A 16,465-nucleotide genomic window follows, 5' to 3' on the forward strand; every position below is an offset into this window, starting at 1 on the left:
GGATTCCCGGAGTGCGCGGGCACCCATATCAGCTCCACTTGGCGGGGCGGGGGGGCATCGGGCGAGTCCAGTATGCCAAAAGCAGGGACATGGACTCGGCCTCGAGCAAAATTTAGAATCGCAGTTTTAGAATCGCTTAAAATGTACCGGGCTTCCGTGCAGGTTATAGCAAGGGCAATGGCGGCTTCCTCTGTAGCCTCTGGGGACGTGTCTGGAGGGAGAGGTAGTGTGAGGAGGGCGGATAAAGAGGAGTCCACCACAGCTGCTGTCGCTTCATCACCCGTGCAGGCAGCGTCCACCCATACGGTGTCCGGCTGGGGGCCATACGCTCGATGGAGTGCCTTCGCACGGGCTCTGCGGCGCTGCTCATGGTGGGACGGGTGCATATTCCTCGGGAGCGGCCTGATGAGGAGCTCTCGGTGAAGGGTTCGTGGGATGGCGAGGAGGGTTGGGTCGTTGGCCGGTATTTTGATTCCGAGGGTGTCCAGGATATACCGACCTGTGGAGGTTTGTGTGAGCCTGATGTATTGGGCCTGTCGGTGGGCCTCCACCAGTTCCCCGATCGTATTGTGGAGGCCCAGGCCTAGTAATCTGTCTGTGGGTGTGTTGAGGGGAAGGTGAAGTGCTACCTTGAATGCCTTGCGAATCAAAGCATCCAAAGCGTTTATGTCATGTTTGGATAGGTGTAAGTATGGTGTAGTGTACAGCACACGGCTGAGGACAAAGGCATGAATGAGGCGACATAGGTCGCGCTCCTTCATGCCTCTATGACGTCCCGAAACCCTGCGGATGAGGCGCGATATCGCGCCTACAACCTCCTTGAGTTTCTTGAGGGTGGTGCTGTTTTTGCCATCGTTCTGGATGTGCAGGCCCAATACACGGAGGGTTCCAACCTCAGGTACCGGGTCACCATTCAGTTCAATGGCAATGGGGGAGCGGGGGCAGCGGTGGTTCTTAGGCCGGATGAGGAAGAGTTCGGACTTCTCTGGGGAGCAAGACAGTCCGATGGTCCGTGCGTAATTTTGGGTGAGGGTGGCTGCTTCCTGTAAGGTGTTCTCTATGTCTCCGTCACTGCCGTGAGTGGTCCACAGGGTGATATCGTCGGCATAAAGAGTATGCTTCAGGTGGGGAATAGTGGCCAATTTACGGGCGAGGGGGATGAGGGTAATGTTAAAGAGAAAGGGGAAAGGACGGACCCTTGAGGGGTGCCGATACTCTGAAGAGTGTAGGAGGGGGAAGACAGAGGGCCGAAGTGTATCTCAGCTGTGCGGTCGGTGAGGAATGCTTGAATGTAGGCATACTTGCGCTCACCCACATTCAATGGGGATAGAGCAGTCATGATCGCCTGATGTTCAATGCGATCAAAAGCTTTGGAGAGATCCAAAGCTAAAACTTCCTTGGTGTGACCTGGAAGAAGCGGGTCGAAAATGTCGTGTGAGAGTTGCAGCATAGCGTCCTGTGCGGATAGATGGGGGCGAAATCCTACCATGCTATGCGGGTAAAGATTGTTGTCCGCCATGTGACTTGTGAGTCTCGCTAATACAACATGCTCTAGGAGCTTCCCAAGGCATGAGGTTAGCGAAATAGGGCGAAGGTTTTGAAGTGTAAGTGGTTTGTTGGGTTTAGGTATGAATATTACCTTCGCGTGGCACCAGGACTGCGGGAGGTTACAATCCCTCCAGCACTGGTTGAAGTATTTCGTAATGTGGGTGATCGATTGGTCATCCAGATTACGGAGCTTGGAGTTTGTGATCTGGTCTGCACCAGGTGCGGAGTTGGCGCGGAGAGTCAGGAGGGCCGCTCTGACTTCCGTCTCCGTGATGTCGGTGTCGAGTGTTGGATTTGCTTGTCCTGTGTAGTGCGGTAGAGGTATAGGGCCGCCTGGAGATGTGTACATGGTTTGAAGTGTGTCTAGAAGGGTGTCGGGATCGTCAATGTGTTCATGTGTGAGGCGTGTCACGTGGTGCTGTGTTGCTGATTTGGTGCGCGTGGGGTCAATGAGGTGTCGGAGGAGTTGCCATGCGCGTTTGCTGGACAGGTTTCCGGCGATGCCGTCACATATCTGTCCCCAGTTGGATCGGCAGAGCTCCTCAGAGTGCTGTTGAATTTGTGTCTGCAGCGCGGCCAGCCTCTTCTTAAGCGTTCTGTTGTGTTTATTGCCTTTCCAGCGTTCTAGGATGCTGTGATAAGCCTCCCAGAGGTGGGCTAGGCGAGTGTCAAGGGTAGGTGTTTCGGTTGTAGTTTGAATGTCTCGCGTGTTGTGGTGAACGTCATGCTTGAGTGACTGCACCCATTCGTCGATGTCTGTGATGGGAGTGTCTGGGAGGGCGGTGCGTACAGCGCGAAAGGCATCCCAGTTAATGAGTTTGTGTGTTGTATTTGCGTGACGGGGTGCTTTGTACGGGACAGTGATTTGTATAATGTAATGATCACTGCCCAGTGTATGTTGTGTTCTGTTCCAGGTAACGCCGCGGATACAGCGTCTCAGCGTCAGGTCCGGACTGGTGTCCATGCTGACACTGTTGCCGATCCTCGTAGGCGTCTGAAACGTGTTGTGCACAGTGAGTTGGAGGTTCTGCAAGAGCAGCCAGAGCCTGCGACCTCGATGTGTCGTGGTTGTGTATCCCCAGTCAGTATGCTGACTGTTGAAGTCCCCACCGATGAGTAGAGGATGTTTCCCTGCTAGATGGTGTAGCTTTCGCAGAAGTGATTCTAGCGGGGCCATCGGCAGGGACGGGGGGTGGTATATGTTTGCTATAAATATAGAAGGAAGTGAATCTGTGTGATGTATAAGTTCTGTGTCACGCAGGGCGTCTCAGACGTGATGTGATGAGTTTTGTAGGTGAGGCTGCGGTGGATGAGTGTGGACGCCCTGGGTGTGTTAGTGGTATCCGAGTGTGTAGATGTGTAGCAGGGGAGGGTTGCCCGGTGTGCAGTCTCCTGTAGAAGTAGTATGTGGGGCGTGGGTGTGATGGTGGGAAGGAGAAGTTGCAGAGGCGCGCGCTTTGCCCGGAAGCCGCGGCAGTTCCAAGTTAAAATGGGTAGATAATTAGTGTTCCCCCCCCCCGCCATATTGGATGGTAGGGGGATTGAGGATGGAAGTAAGACGGGTGTCAATTGGTATGTGTGGCTGAGGATAGGTGGTTTGTGCTTGCGGAGGAAGGATGGGGGGAGTGGAGGGGGTTTGAAGTTGGGTGAGGCGATGGTTAAGATTATGTTCCAAGAGCTCCATCACCTTGGTAAGCATAGCGTCCATGCGCTGCTCAAGTTTTTCGGTGAGGGTGGCGGCAAGGTGATTGAATCTGGCCTCGAGGCGTGCGTCTAGCTCTTTTAGTTTGTGGTCAAATTTGGCTTCGAGTGCTGCTAATTTAGCGTCTATTTCTGAGGGTACGGGAGGGGGTGTGGCGTCTGTGGTGCGTTGTTTCTTTGCGGGAGGGGTGCTCGAAGTGTCTGTGGATGATGGGGTCGAGTTAATGAAGAAGAAAAAGCGTGAAACCAGCCGGTAAACAAACGAGTGGAAAATGCCAAGTCCTCCAGACTCAAGAGAAACAAACAAATTATCTCTACACATAAGCTCTAATAGAGAACGCCAGACAAAGGTCGCGAATAGTCTGTGCAGCGCTTGCACCTTCTTCCTTGCACAGTGCATCACTTTCAACGCATAGGCAAGCTTTACAAGCAAGAAAATGTTGCAGACTTGTGCCCAATCTGAAATTAAGAGCCCCCGAACCGTTTGTTCAAGCGCGTTAGATGGTTAGAGGTTTGTTGCAGGTTTGTTAGAGGTTTGCACGTTAGAGGGTTGTTCAAGCGCGTTAGAGGGGAGAAGTTCCTCTCCCGAGCAACCTCTCGCGAACAATCATTAGTGTAACTGCCACCTGCTAGGGTGGTTAGCTTACTCTCAATCCGGTGGGTAGGTTGTGATGACGCCACAACCTAGGTCACGTGACCTAGGTTGCCCGCCTTGGCTGCTTCTCCGGGGGTGGTGGCCTGAGCCACTCTATTTATCCCTCACAACGCCGACGCCAGATTTAATGCGTAACTGGGTTTTTAACGGTATCGCGTTAAAAGCGCCATCGTTCCTCAAAACAGCGGCCAACGTGGACGCCTATGATTCAGAGTTTTGTTTTTCTGGGCACGAGTGTGCATGTGGGGAAGGGGGTTGTGAGAGAGCGAACTTGTGCTCAGTGATCTGAAGCACGGAGTGCTTATTAAGCCCACAGTGGAATACGTTTAAACGTGGCTGACTCCGGTCGTGCGGGTCTGTCGAGTCTCGCCCACGAAGGCTGCGTCTCCGGACGCCACGCAAGGCGTGCAAGTTAGGCGGCAGTAAGGGTCAATTGGTTATGCATACTCGTAATTTAACGTGCTACCGCAGCGGTGGCTAGTTAGCAGCAGACAACCCGGTGTCCTCTGCCATTCCGGACCCCTCGGCCACTAATGACGATCAACTCTCGTTTATTAATGTGCTATGCTGCTGGCTTAGGTCAACCAATTATTTTGCTCTAAATATTCCGACGTTGGCGCACTGATTCGCTGGGATGGATTCGGAAGGGAAGACAACACCGACGACGGAAGGATAACGCACAACACCATCATCATCAGCGTGACTCAGCCTACTACAGGACAAAGGCCTGCCCATATCTCTCCAATTAACCCTCTTCATGCACCAGCTGCGGTAAGTTATTCCCGCAAACTTCCTCATCCCATCTGCCCATCTAAGTTTCTGCCTCCTCCTGGTGCGCTTGCCTCCTCTTAGAATCCATACCGTTACCCTTAACGACCATCGGTTATCGTTCTTTCGCAATACATGTACGGCCCATGCCCATTACTTCTTGATTTTGACGATAATGTCGTTAAATATTGTTTGTTCCCTGACTCACCCTCGTTTCTCCCTGTTGTAGAAGTTAAGTGTACCAAAACAGATACTCACCTAGAGTTTTTAAAACAGTAAATTTGACCAGACAACTGTAGTAAAGCTAAGTGTGGTTATTGCAGATGCTGTGGAAAACTTGCCTCGCATAATTCCTCAAGGACCGATACTTCTCCATCGTTTCACGAACTTTGTATTCACTGGGTACTGCGTCAAGCAGCTCCTTCTGCAGTTTTGTGCTGTAAACTACCCACACAGCTGGAGATCCCTCGCGGAGTGTCTCATCAGTGTCACGAGGCCATGCCGCGTAGACGTCCTTGCCCCTCGGCAACGGCCTCACCAGATCCTGGACTCACCTTGTGTATTGAGCTTTCCTCCTGTCAGGCATCACAACGGCGCCATAGCGAGAGACCTGTAGCGCCGTCGCGACATTAGGCTGCTCGTTTTAGCGCACGGGTGCACCAGCTACGCCCTACATAGAGTAAAAACAAAATGGATTCGCTCAAGGATGCATACGCGAGACAATATGCGCAGTTACGACCGGGAGCAATTCAAACGGGAGGGGGCCTAGGCGGGTCCCCCTCCCGACCCCACCGAGACATCGTTGCCGTGGGCGGCAGAAGCTGCTCGTACGTAGTATGTAGTCGCCCGTGGAACGCGGCCCAACATTCCGCCGTCATTCCTGCTGTTCTTGCCGCTTTAGTGAGAGAGGGCAGGCCCGTCCCCTCCCACACCCTACTATGCAGGACTGCTCAACGGGTTCGTGGCGGCGTTCCACGGCGCGCACTTTCGCTCGCTCAGCGACGCAAGAGGCCGTTTCGTTTCCCCTCGCACACCGTTATCTCGGCCAGCTGGCCAGTCGCCCTCCTCCCCACCAAGTGAGGCCGCTCCAACGGACGGCGAAAGACGCAGCGCCGCCAGTTGCGTTTCTCGAGCTGTGGTCGTGCGCGACTACGACGGCGCTGCGAGGATCGCCGGTGGACCTGCACACACGCACGCACGCGTGCGGAGTCTGTGTACACGCTCTGCGCGACGCCGCTGACATCCGTCTCCCTCCTGCTGGGATAATTCGCTTGCCGGCAAAGAACGTCGACAGCATCGGGTGAGTTCTTCTCGCTCGATCAGCTCTAAACTTGCAGAATGACATGTGAGCAGAATGCGCAACTCCGCGCTAACAGTGTGAACGAGAGATGGAGGTTCGAGACGCACTTAATTAATACCATGCGCAATTTGAACCGACCAAGAAAACTGATTCTGCTCCCGTTTAGTTATGATGTTTCCGGCAAGGAAACAGGAAGGGCATTGACGGCCGTTGATTCGGAAGATCTAAATCTATCAACATATGCGAACTATACATCTCCCAAAGCAGTGGGCCGCTTATCATGACACGGCTTTTGTGAGCTGTGCTCGACACGGGTCGACACACAGCACAAACCATTCGGAAACCTCTATTGTTCCTTTCAATAGGCGAAATCGCAGGGATAGGTCAGAACAGAGTTAAGTCGCTGCACGGACCGTCTGCCTTCTGGCTTGGCCCTGTCGCCGGTCCTGAAAGTGTGCACCCTTTGGCGCATCTTACACTGGCGATGCGTTCGACTTGGTGCGAATAAGTTACCGGTGGGCTGTTTGAAAGCCAACTAGTTTGTATCCCCGCCGATATCTCAACAGCGCATACGCTGCAGTGTCCTTCTTCGGTCAGCGCACCATCTCGATAATCCGTCCTTGCCTCTAATGAGGCAAGGACGGCGAAGGAACGCGCGGTTACAGTGGTTGCGTTAAGGTGAAGACGTTGGGCTGGCGATGATGTTGACTTCGGTTTAGGCCTTAAGTAATGGTCAGAATACTCGGGAGCCGTACCTTGCTATCAATTAATATTATCCCGAGTCATTAGTTTGCCCCATTTTCATTGGTCACTGTCACCTCTAACATCAGTGCTGGTTGACCTGTCAAAATACACCCTCGGATAATATTTTTGGCACATGTAGATGCCTTACCCCGTTACGTTGAAGCAAATATTTAACGCTCTACATGCCAAAATGAGAGTCAGTAAATAAAGCAATGGGAGGCCGTATTTCGTAGCAGTTTCTAGGTTTGGTTTGGTTTAGTTTATTGGGGTTTAACGTCCCAAAGCAACTGAGGCTATGAGGGACGCCTTAGTGAAGGGCTCCGGATATTTCGACCACCTGGTTCTATCCAAGTTCTTTTTTTTTTTTGCCTCTATGTCTTAGGTCAGCTTCGCTTTTCATAACAAGGCTGGTCACTTACACTTCTTGCTAGATATCAGCCCTATAGCATCACAGGGAGCGCCTACCAGTGATTAATGAGAAGAACGAAATCTGTGGAAAGATTCCTCCGTGATACGGGTTCCGCTGCCTAAGAAGCAAGCGTGTCGATTTGGATACATGGTCGTTACTTTCCGAAGCCCTTGCGTCGTTTAACGGGACACAGTAAATTAAAAACGCTGTCTGCGTGCTAAATAACCTAGCGCACTTAGAATGAACCCGTATGGTCGCGCGTCGTCCAAAGCCTTCCATCATTTCCTCACCGAGAGGTAGACGCGTGGCTAGGGCGTGTTAAGTCCCTGTTATGTGCGCACATAAGGCCGACGGTTGGGAGTCGAATTGCAGGTTAAGAGAAAGCAGTCGGCACATAACATATCATTTCAGTGCACAACCGTTACCTGCAATACTGGCGCTCTCTCAGACTGGTTTCAATTCTGCTTCATTGACAGCTTTTCCCCCGGCTATGTATGCCCGCTGCGCGCGGTTTATCATGTATACCTACGTCGTTGGAGCAGCAATAAGTTGTTTGGCTAGTTAGGCTGCTTTGGTGTCGAGCGCCGCAAGCAGAAATGGTTCTTCTTTTTTTTCGCTATTTTTGCGCGCTGTGGTCGCCCTTGGGGACTGGTTCTAGCGGTCGATATTTCAGCAACTGTAGATAATGAGGTGGTTATCGAGGAGCCTGATTTTGATTGAACCGTAATTGAGTCGTTCGCCCGCCGACATGTAACACAAACGCTTTAGCAGTGTTACATTAGGATCCTCGTTTCGTTTATTGGGGTTTAACGTCCCAAAGCAACACAGGCTATGAGAGACGCCGTAGTGAAGGGCTCCGGAAATTTTGACCACCTAGGGTTCTTTAACGTGCACTGACATCGCACAGTACACGGGCCTCTAGAATTTCGCCTTCATCGAAATTCTAGCCGCCGCGGCCGGGGTCGAACCCGCGTCTTTCGGGTCAGCAGCCGAGCGCTGTAACCACTGAGCCACCGCGGCGGGGCACATTAGGATCCATACCACCGAGGAACAATTAATTTATTTAGTTAAACTTCACCGCGAAGTTTACGAGCTTCGCGATGCCTCTCGTATACGGTGATGTTTAGCAGAAACCGCACACGAATTCGTTATGCTGAAAGACCTTGCCGGCGCATGTAACTATGCTAACCGTTATTTTTTTCTTCTTTAAAGTCTTAGCTCATCTGTGACGAGAGGTTCATCACTTGTGCATGCAAACATCCCGCAGGCTAATAGGGTGAGGACTTGGTCGATGATGGCCCATAGACACACGCGAAAAACTCGAAATGCTGCAAGAACTCTGGATCGCAGACCTGTGAATTCATTTTGTTTACTTGCTTTTTCTACTCCTGTTCCCATAATGTATCTGTATCTCTGCAACGTGAAAATAATACTCATCTGGGAGCCAGCGCATAGCTGCGCCTTGTTTATCGCCTTTCGTTCCGTTGTGCACTGCAGGCCATCCTATATAGAAATGGCTGTACCAAAGCGGACCTCTCCATAAAGGACTTGTGTGGCGGGAAAACTTATGAAACCTTGTTTCCCGGATGCTATACTGCATGCGTTTTCGTGCTGCAGGCCCTGGCACTTGCGCATATGTTAGTACCCTGTTAGTAACTGCAGTTAGTAACGGTAAGGTTAGTGACAGTTACTAACCCATTGAGTTAGTAACGGCTGCTATTCGCAGTTAGTAACGGGAATCTAGTAGTATTTACTAAGAAAATGAATAGAAACTCGCATATGTTGCTAGATTCGTCGTACGGTGTTCTGGCGTGACTTGTCAAATTTATGCGTACTCGAAAATAAAAAAAAAAACTTCATAGTCAATTTGACAAATTCCCGAATCTAGACAAAGCTATCAGAGCGTGCTGGCCGTAAATCACACACTTAGGTGTAAGCTTATCCCGCATTACGTGTTCAAATTATGCGAGGTCAACAATCTTACCGTGCGCACACAAAGATTCAGAATGCAGGAAAAGCACAAATCATAAAGAGTCACACTCGTGCACTGTGCGTGCACAGGTAAATCTTTCTCAGTGTTCTATACTCCGTAAATCAGACTCTCATTTACGAGCTAGTGGTTCTTACCGGTTGAGCTAAGATATCAGCGTTGATTATAGAGTGGAGATTATAGAAACAGCTTAGTCTACCTAACCATATGCCCCTGCAGAAATGTTTAATTACGAAACCAATTTATAGGCCCGACAGTCTGTTTCAGTTATATTATTTGACTTTATTCTAGGGTTAAAGGAACGGTTGCTAACTAGGTAGTAACTGGCGACCATAATTAGTAAAAAGGTAGCAAGGGCTACTTTTACTAACTATACCTTGAAGAGGGTACTAAATAGCTGATAAAACGTAGTAAAACGAAGTCAAAGTTATTAGCTCTTGCAATTACTACCTTTTCACTAACTTTTCTTTTAAGAGTGTGTTCAGACATAACCTCAAAGCAAAACGTGATGCGAGGCATGGGCGGGCTAGATATTTTTTTAATATCTCAACCATTTATGTTAAACTGTACATGATGTGAGCTCATCATCCAGAACCCGCATGCAGCCTGTAAGGGACGGCGTAGTGGACAGCTCCAATATAGTTTCTGGGGTTAATTTCGGAGGGGGGGGGGGGGGACTTTATTTGTCGTTGATAGCTCGATGACGTCATCTAGGATTTTTGAGACCACTGCTGCTGGTCGACGCCGACGCCGGGTTTCGTTGCCGATGAACCATTAATGCTTTCCAATTGAAAGATATAAATCCAGGAACACACAACCTGGTACATGATCTCGGCAGAACCAGCGCAAAAGGACAACGGACAAGAATGAACGAGGACGACACGGACACAAGCGCTGAACTTTCAACTTTATTTCGGAAGAAACCAGTGCAACGTATTTAAACAGTTTCCTGTCAGGGACCATGACCCACAAGTAGAGCAAGACCATTTAGATAAGACAATGACTCAGGATAAAAGCAGCCTGTATTTAGCTAAACTCGACCAAACAAAAAAGTGTTGAGGGCACGAAAGTGACAAAGATTTTTCGATTTGTAGATGACTTTCTTGTGCTTCTTGATTGCAATCAGGGTACCTTTCAAGTTGAACTCTCGAAGGCATTGTTCATTTTCTCAGAATGCATAACACCATTAACTTTGAGACATGAACTGCCAAATAATGGAGTTTTGAGATTCTTGAAATTGGGTCTTCATTTCAAGATGGATCACCTTTGCTGGTCTTATTAGCCAAGGGGCAGTAAACCGAATGTCCAGTTTGACTCAGCCCAGTCTAAGCTGGTAGAAGGAAATGTAGTCCAAGAAATTTTTAGAAACGCGCTAATGAAGTCTTGTGATTACGAAACTTAAACGAGTTTTTCAGCGCAAATGATAGGATTGCAAAAAGGCTAGTTACCCTACAAAGCTTTTGGCCTCTGTCGCAGAAGCAATGCTCAAGAAATCAAAACACCATGGTTCCGCACCCACGACTGACAGGACCACTAAAAAGAAGGTAGCCGTTATGCCCTACTTGCATCGCATTTCGCACAATATGAAGAAAATTGGGAAATGAGCTGGCGTTGAAGGCGTCTTCTGTGCTCCCGAGTGACTCAGCCAGCTTTGCAAACGGGTCAATGAACTACAGCCAAAAACCAGTAAATGTAATAATAGGCACCAACAGTGTTTCGTGCAGTGCACGGATTCAGTCAAATCAAATCAAATCAAATCGTCTTTATTTCTCTCTCAAGGAGAAAAGGGGGTGACGGGTAAAAGCCGTATAACTGCGGCTTGACAAAGCCCGGCCCCCTCTATGTACAGTTGGGCAGTATTGCTCGTGCACATACAGAATTAAATTTCACACTTCATCTCAGACCTAAAATTTTGCACCCTACAGAACAAAATCACTCCAAATGAAAGCACATGCAGTTTTAAATACATTCGAAACATACATTCTAGAACACATCAGGTTTTAAAGATAAAAATTTCAAACACACTCAGATTAAAAACACGTTCAGTTCAATAATTTTCAATTTTTTAAAATTCTGGAAAAAACGTTACCTTTAGTGGTAGCAGAAATTAAGACATTTTACAGCAAAAAAGCACCAATAAAAAATAAAAGGCACCAAGAAAAACACAAAACGCAATCATACAAGAGAATCATGTGATGTTGGCTGCAAGGAAATGTGCATGTAGCGCTCGTAATGACAATTTTTCAGGGAAGGTATCGATGAGCGCAAGGCTATTTAGAAGAATAGCAGCATGATACGAAATGGACTGGCGACCGTACTCTGTACGACAGTGAGGCACCACCCATGCGTCACTATGACGTGTATTGTAAATGTAAGTGCGGGGGCGAAGGTTTAACAAATTCAGGATGCTGTGATTGCACGCCGATACGGATGAGCGATATGTACAAGATAGACGGTAAGGATAAATGCATTCCGTGGGAAGAAGCTTATAGCGCAAGAAGTAATCGGAAGTGTGTGCATGACAAGGGACATTAGCAATAGCACGCAAGGCACGTTTCTGGCAGATTTTAAGTTTCTGTATGTTTTCTTTCGTTGTAGTTGACCAGACTAAATGGCAGTAGTTAAGTGTCGACAAAAATAGTGCGTTATAAATTAAGCGTTTAACTGCTGTTGGCAAGAAGTTGCGGTGTCTGTTTAGTATCCCGCAAACCTTATTAAGTTTGTTGCAAAGCCCATCAACATGCTTGTTCCAAGTTAGAGTTTCCGATAATGTTACGCCAAGAGTCTTAATTTCATTAATAATGCTTACCTCTTCGCAGTCTAAAAGAATTTTGCCCTTGATGTTTACCTTTGTGTTCTTAGTACGGAAAAGAATAGCTTGAGTTTTTTTGGTATTCAACCGCAGGTAATTTGTTTGCGACCAGTCTCTAACTAATGATAAAGCGTGATTTGCCGAGCAGACTAGATCATCAGTATTTGCCCCTCTGAAAAACATAGCAGTATCATCCGCGTACCCAACCCATGTAGCTGTGTTTAGAAGAGAAAAAATGTCGTTAATATAAACAACAAGTAGCAGAGGTCCTAGAATACTCCCTTGCGGTACGCCGGAAGTGATGGTTCTTATGTCGGAATTGTGATTGTTATTGCTGACATACTGGCACCTGTTTTGAAGGTATGAGGAAAGGAGACGATTTGCACTACCGTCTGTTCCATTCCTTTGTCTTCCGGAAAGCAATATATTGGTCAGAGAGGAAGTTATTTAAACGAAAGACTAAGACAGCAAGACTACAACGCAACTGTTCAAAAGTTCCGCCGCATTGGTATTCATTGTCGGGATTGTAACGCTGTGAAAACAGGCTGTTTGAATCAATTCGAAAAAACTCAATAGCGAGAAACAGAAACACGAGCCCCCCGATATCGCCGAGGCAGTCAACATACTATCGTTGAAGGACAATTAAGTGCATAAGCAAGCCATCACTATAAAAAAAAAACTTGCCTGTCTGACACGAAATTCGAGGCATTAGCCGTGCAACCCTCTGTACACTGCTTTTAGCACTTTCATCCCTTTTGCGCACTTCCATTACTTGATCTCTGCATAAAACCTGGCTTTAATCCTCATTAGTCCTTTTAGCTTTCTAGTTATTTTGCTGTGTTACTTCTCGACCTTTCATCTTTTTATACTTTTTATCGTTTTTAGCTTTCAAGATCATGTTTTTATCACCGCTAGTTTATGGCGTGTTCCTTGTTGGCCGTTCATCTTCGCATTCCTTAATTTCTTTCCGTGATGTGTTATAGTAAAGAGCTTTGTAGGTTTTTGCTTGGTTGTGGCACTACTTTTATCCTGAGTCATTGAGTTATCCAAACGGTCTTGCTCTGCCTGCGCGTCAAGGTCCCTGACAGGAAACTGTACCCCGGTTAGCTCAATTGGTAGAGCGACTGCTCCGGTGAAGCGGTGGTCCCGGGCTCGAACCCCGGACCAGGACAAATTTTTCTTTAACTACGAAGTTTCTGAGAAAGCTGTATAGCTTTCCTTTGTAGCCGTATGGCTGCGCTCGGGTGGACGTCAATGAGTAATTACTCCCTTTTTACAAATCTACTCCAACTTGGGGGATTCCCCTAAAATTTGACCAACACTGCTCCCACTTCGAGTTATTGATCAATTCGCTCTCGCCCTATTGCCGTACCGATTAGCTCATTTGGTAGAGCGACTGCTCCGGTGAAGCGGTGGTCCCGGGTTCGAACCCCGAACCAGGACGAATTTTACTTTAACTACAAAGTTTCTGAGAAAGCTGTATAGCTTTTCTTTGTAGCCGTATGGCTGCGCTCAGGTGGATGTCAATGAGTAATTACTCCTTTATTACGAAACTATATAAATGCGTTGCACTAGTTTCTTCCGAAGTAAAGTTAAAAGTTCAGCGCTTCTATCCTTGTCGTCCTCCTTCATACTTTTCCGTCGTCCTTTTGCGTTGGTTCTTCTGGGATCATGGCTTACCAACTAGCCCAACAAGTGTTGCTAACCTGGCCCAGAAATAGCACGCCGTCCAAACTCCTGTAGGTGCCTCCTTTTGTTTACTCTGAGGAGTCTTTGTGGACCGATCAAACCGAGAATTGGAGCCGTCGGCAATAAGGAAGCATATAAGCGGCTACCTCGTGTCCACTCCGCACCGCGCTCAAGCGCTCAGGGTCGGCCGCAGGGAGCGGCCGGGCAGAAAATGTCCGGGCACTCCCACCGATTTCCTCCCGCCCCAGTTGTTCGCGAGGACCACTGCGCCCAGTGCCCTAATCAGAGGGGTTGTAATGCCCGTCGAGAGAAGGCGAGCCGCCGATCATTTATCATCCTGATTTCGTGAGACAAGAAAAGTCGGTGCAATTTTCGCTTTATTAAAACCGATGAGGCACTATCAGTTCTACTCCCCGTATTCCTAGGAAGTGAACCAAGAGCTCTGTAGGACTGTCTCATTAAATGAATGGCTGGGAGCATTGAATTTAGGATGCCTTAACCTCGCATCCACTCCCGTCCTTCTTCTTCATATATCGCTCCCTTCCTTTCTCCCCTTATCTACACAAAATATATGAACTGTCAGGAGCGGAGAAGCGATAAAATAAGCATATTTCTTTCTCATTCTCTAGCAGTAGAAGTATTATATCGAGGGACACATGTCTGCAAACTCTTCTTCCCACTCCTAACCTTTGTTTAAAAAGAAATTAGAGCGCAACTATTAGGCTCCCGTTCCTGTATTCCGCGTCGTGGTCGTCGTCATCGGCGACTCTGTCGCCGATGTCCTCCTAACACGTCACCTGTCAATTATGGCAGGTAGCAGCAGAGTGATACGCCACCTGCCATAGCGAACGCGGAGGAAGCGTAACAAACCACCTGTGAGCGTTGCAGGTGCCGTGTGAAGAGCTGCGCTGAAATTTCGCATTACCGGCCATCGTAATCGACTGCCAGTTTTTTCTTGTCTTTTCTCTGAACCGAAGCCTATACTCCTTGTCTGTTTTCGCACCGTTTCAGATCGAAATATTCCCAGCCGTATAGAATCACGCGAAGGTTAACCCTCCTGGCACCCTCCCTTGCGCACAGCGCTTTTTTTGTCGGATGATGAGCGCCTTTCCCGACTATTTCGTCATGGTTTACTCTTCTGGTAGGGCTATATATATAAATTTTACGTCAGTAGATAAACTGCCTGGCACAACTTCCCGCTAGCTGCGACCTGCGGCGCCGCTCAGGGCTGTACGTGGCATTAATTTGCTTCACGGCCTTGTTTGCAGCTGAGCGCCGCGATTACGCAGCTCGCAACGATGTCTTTGCCCCCAGGCTGGCTTCGTCGGAGGCCAGATGTAAGCAGTCAGCCCGGTCGTTTCATTTGGAGGGTCGCAAAACTTCAGCAAAGAAAGCCCTTGCCTAGCGAGTTCTGGGCGCATGCTCATTGCCGAGTATAGAAACATGCGGGACGAAAGAATCCCGTGCACGTACGCCCGATGCCTCCCTTATCGAAAGGGCGAATAGTGTGGTAATCGGAAAGCACGGACATGAGAGCAAGTACTACGCGACTAGCAATGAGTCACGTCCTTACAAAAAAAGTTTTAGACAGTCTATAGAGTGTCTATAGACTTCTGTCTATAAAGTCTATAGACTGTATATAGACAAATCCTAGACAGCAGTCTATAGCAATACAAATGCCATAGACGGTTTATAGACAATCTATAGAATTATGGCCATACACTGTTAGTAGATTTTTCTCTATAGACAATCTATGAATAGACAAAAAGCAATATCTATAGGAAGTCAATGGAGTCAATAAGAAGTCTATAGACTGTCTATAGACCATTCTTATAATGCACACTTCTCCTTGTGACAAACGCGCGGCATTCGCGCCCTCGGGTTTAATTCAGCCGCGTATAGCCGTCCTAACTGTGAATACGTACGAGACGAATAGTAAGGCTATAAAAGATAAATTCCTCGTACATATGGCACCCTTGAATAGTGGATAGTACTCTTGTCGTCGAAGAGTAAACACTGGTGTGTTTTTAATTTTTGGTGATATACGTGTCTACCAGGAGTTTTGGATTACAACATAGTACGCTGCTTACCCCGGTGGAAAAACCTCATGCTGCTTTGGTAACGGAAGAAAATATTGCCTGAGCGTGAGCAGACGAAGTAAGCTCTTGCACCCTTCCGCACACACACGAAGAGTTAACTATTCTGATCTCCCTGTTCTTATTACCTCTACAAAAAACTGCAGCTAACTGGCTTCAAAGGTCAGTTTGGTGATGCTTGCAGCAAGAGCGGAGAGCATGCGTACGGCACCATCACGCGGTCCAGTGAAAGTAAGAGGGGAAAGCCGCTCCGCATTTGCGCCAGGAGCAGCGACCGCGTTCTCCCTCACTTGCGGGAAGAGACTCTTCTTTTGGTGTTTCTTCACCGCAACGCAGTTTTCCGTCAGCCGAAATCGCCTCGCGGTTCTCTGGTCGTGCGCATTGCTGACTTCCCTCGTCGGCACGCTACGCAGTCTTAACCCACTTGCACACATTTTGTGTGTGTGTGTTTGCGCGCTGCTGTTCGAGGGTTGCTCTGCGACGTATATGCGCGCTACTGCCGAACAGAGTTTTCATTTGTTTCTCGCGGACGCCCCAGAAGCTCCGTACTGGTATTGGTGCCAGTGTTTCTTGCGGAGGTAGCTAATACTTTTTCTCCTCCCTGCGCGATGAACGAAAGAACGTTATCGCTAACACTAAATCCTTGTACAGCCGTGCTGTTCGTTTCATATTTTCAGACTGCTCAACTTTCGCAGACATGTCAACATTAAAGAAACGTGCCAAACTGAAATACTTATCACATCGCCCTAAACT

At 48.4% G+C, this 16,465-nt stretch overlaps 1 protein-coding gene across 2 annotated transcripts in view; it reads left to right on the top strand.

Moving 5' to 3' along the window:
• LOC149360313 (uncharacterized) overlaps nucleotides 1–16,465 on the top strand; it is an 82,266-nt gene that overhangs the window by 5,549 nt on the left and 60,252 nt on the right. Inside the window, exon 1 of one of the 2 annotated variants that reach the window (XM_089572278.1) lies at nucleotides 5,616–5,972. The exons of the other annotated variant lie outside the window; for it this stretch is intronic. The gene's annotated coding sequence lies outside the window, so the exon portion shown is untranslated. Of the gene's footprint in view, nucleotides 1–5,615; nucleotides 5,973–16,465 lie in introns of those variants that run through there. 2 annotated transcript variants of the gene reach the window in all.

Source organism: Amblyomma mixtum, chromosome 2, assembly GCF_055824585.1.
Source record: "Amblyomma mixtum isolate Tamu chromosome 2, ASM5582458v1, whole genome shotgun sequence".
NCBI lineage: Eukaryota > Metazoa > Arthropoda > Arachnida > Ixodida > Ixodidae > Amblyomma > Amblyomma mixtum.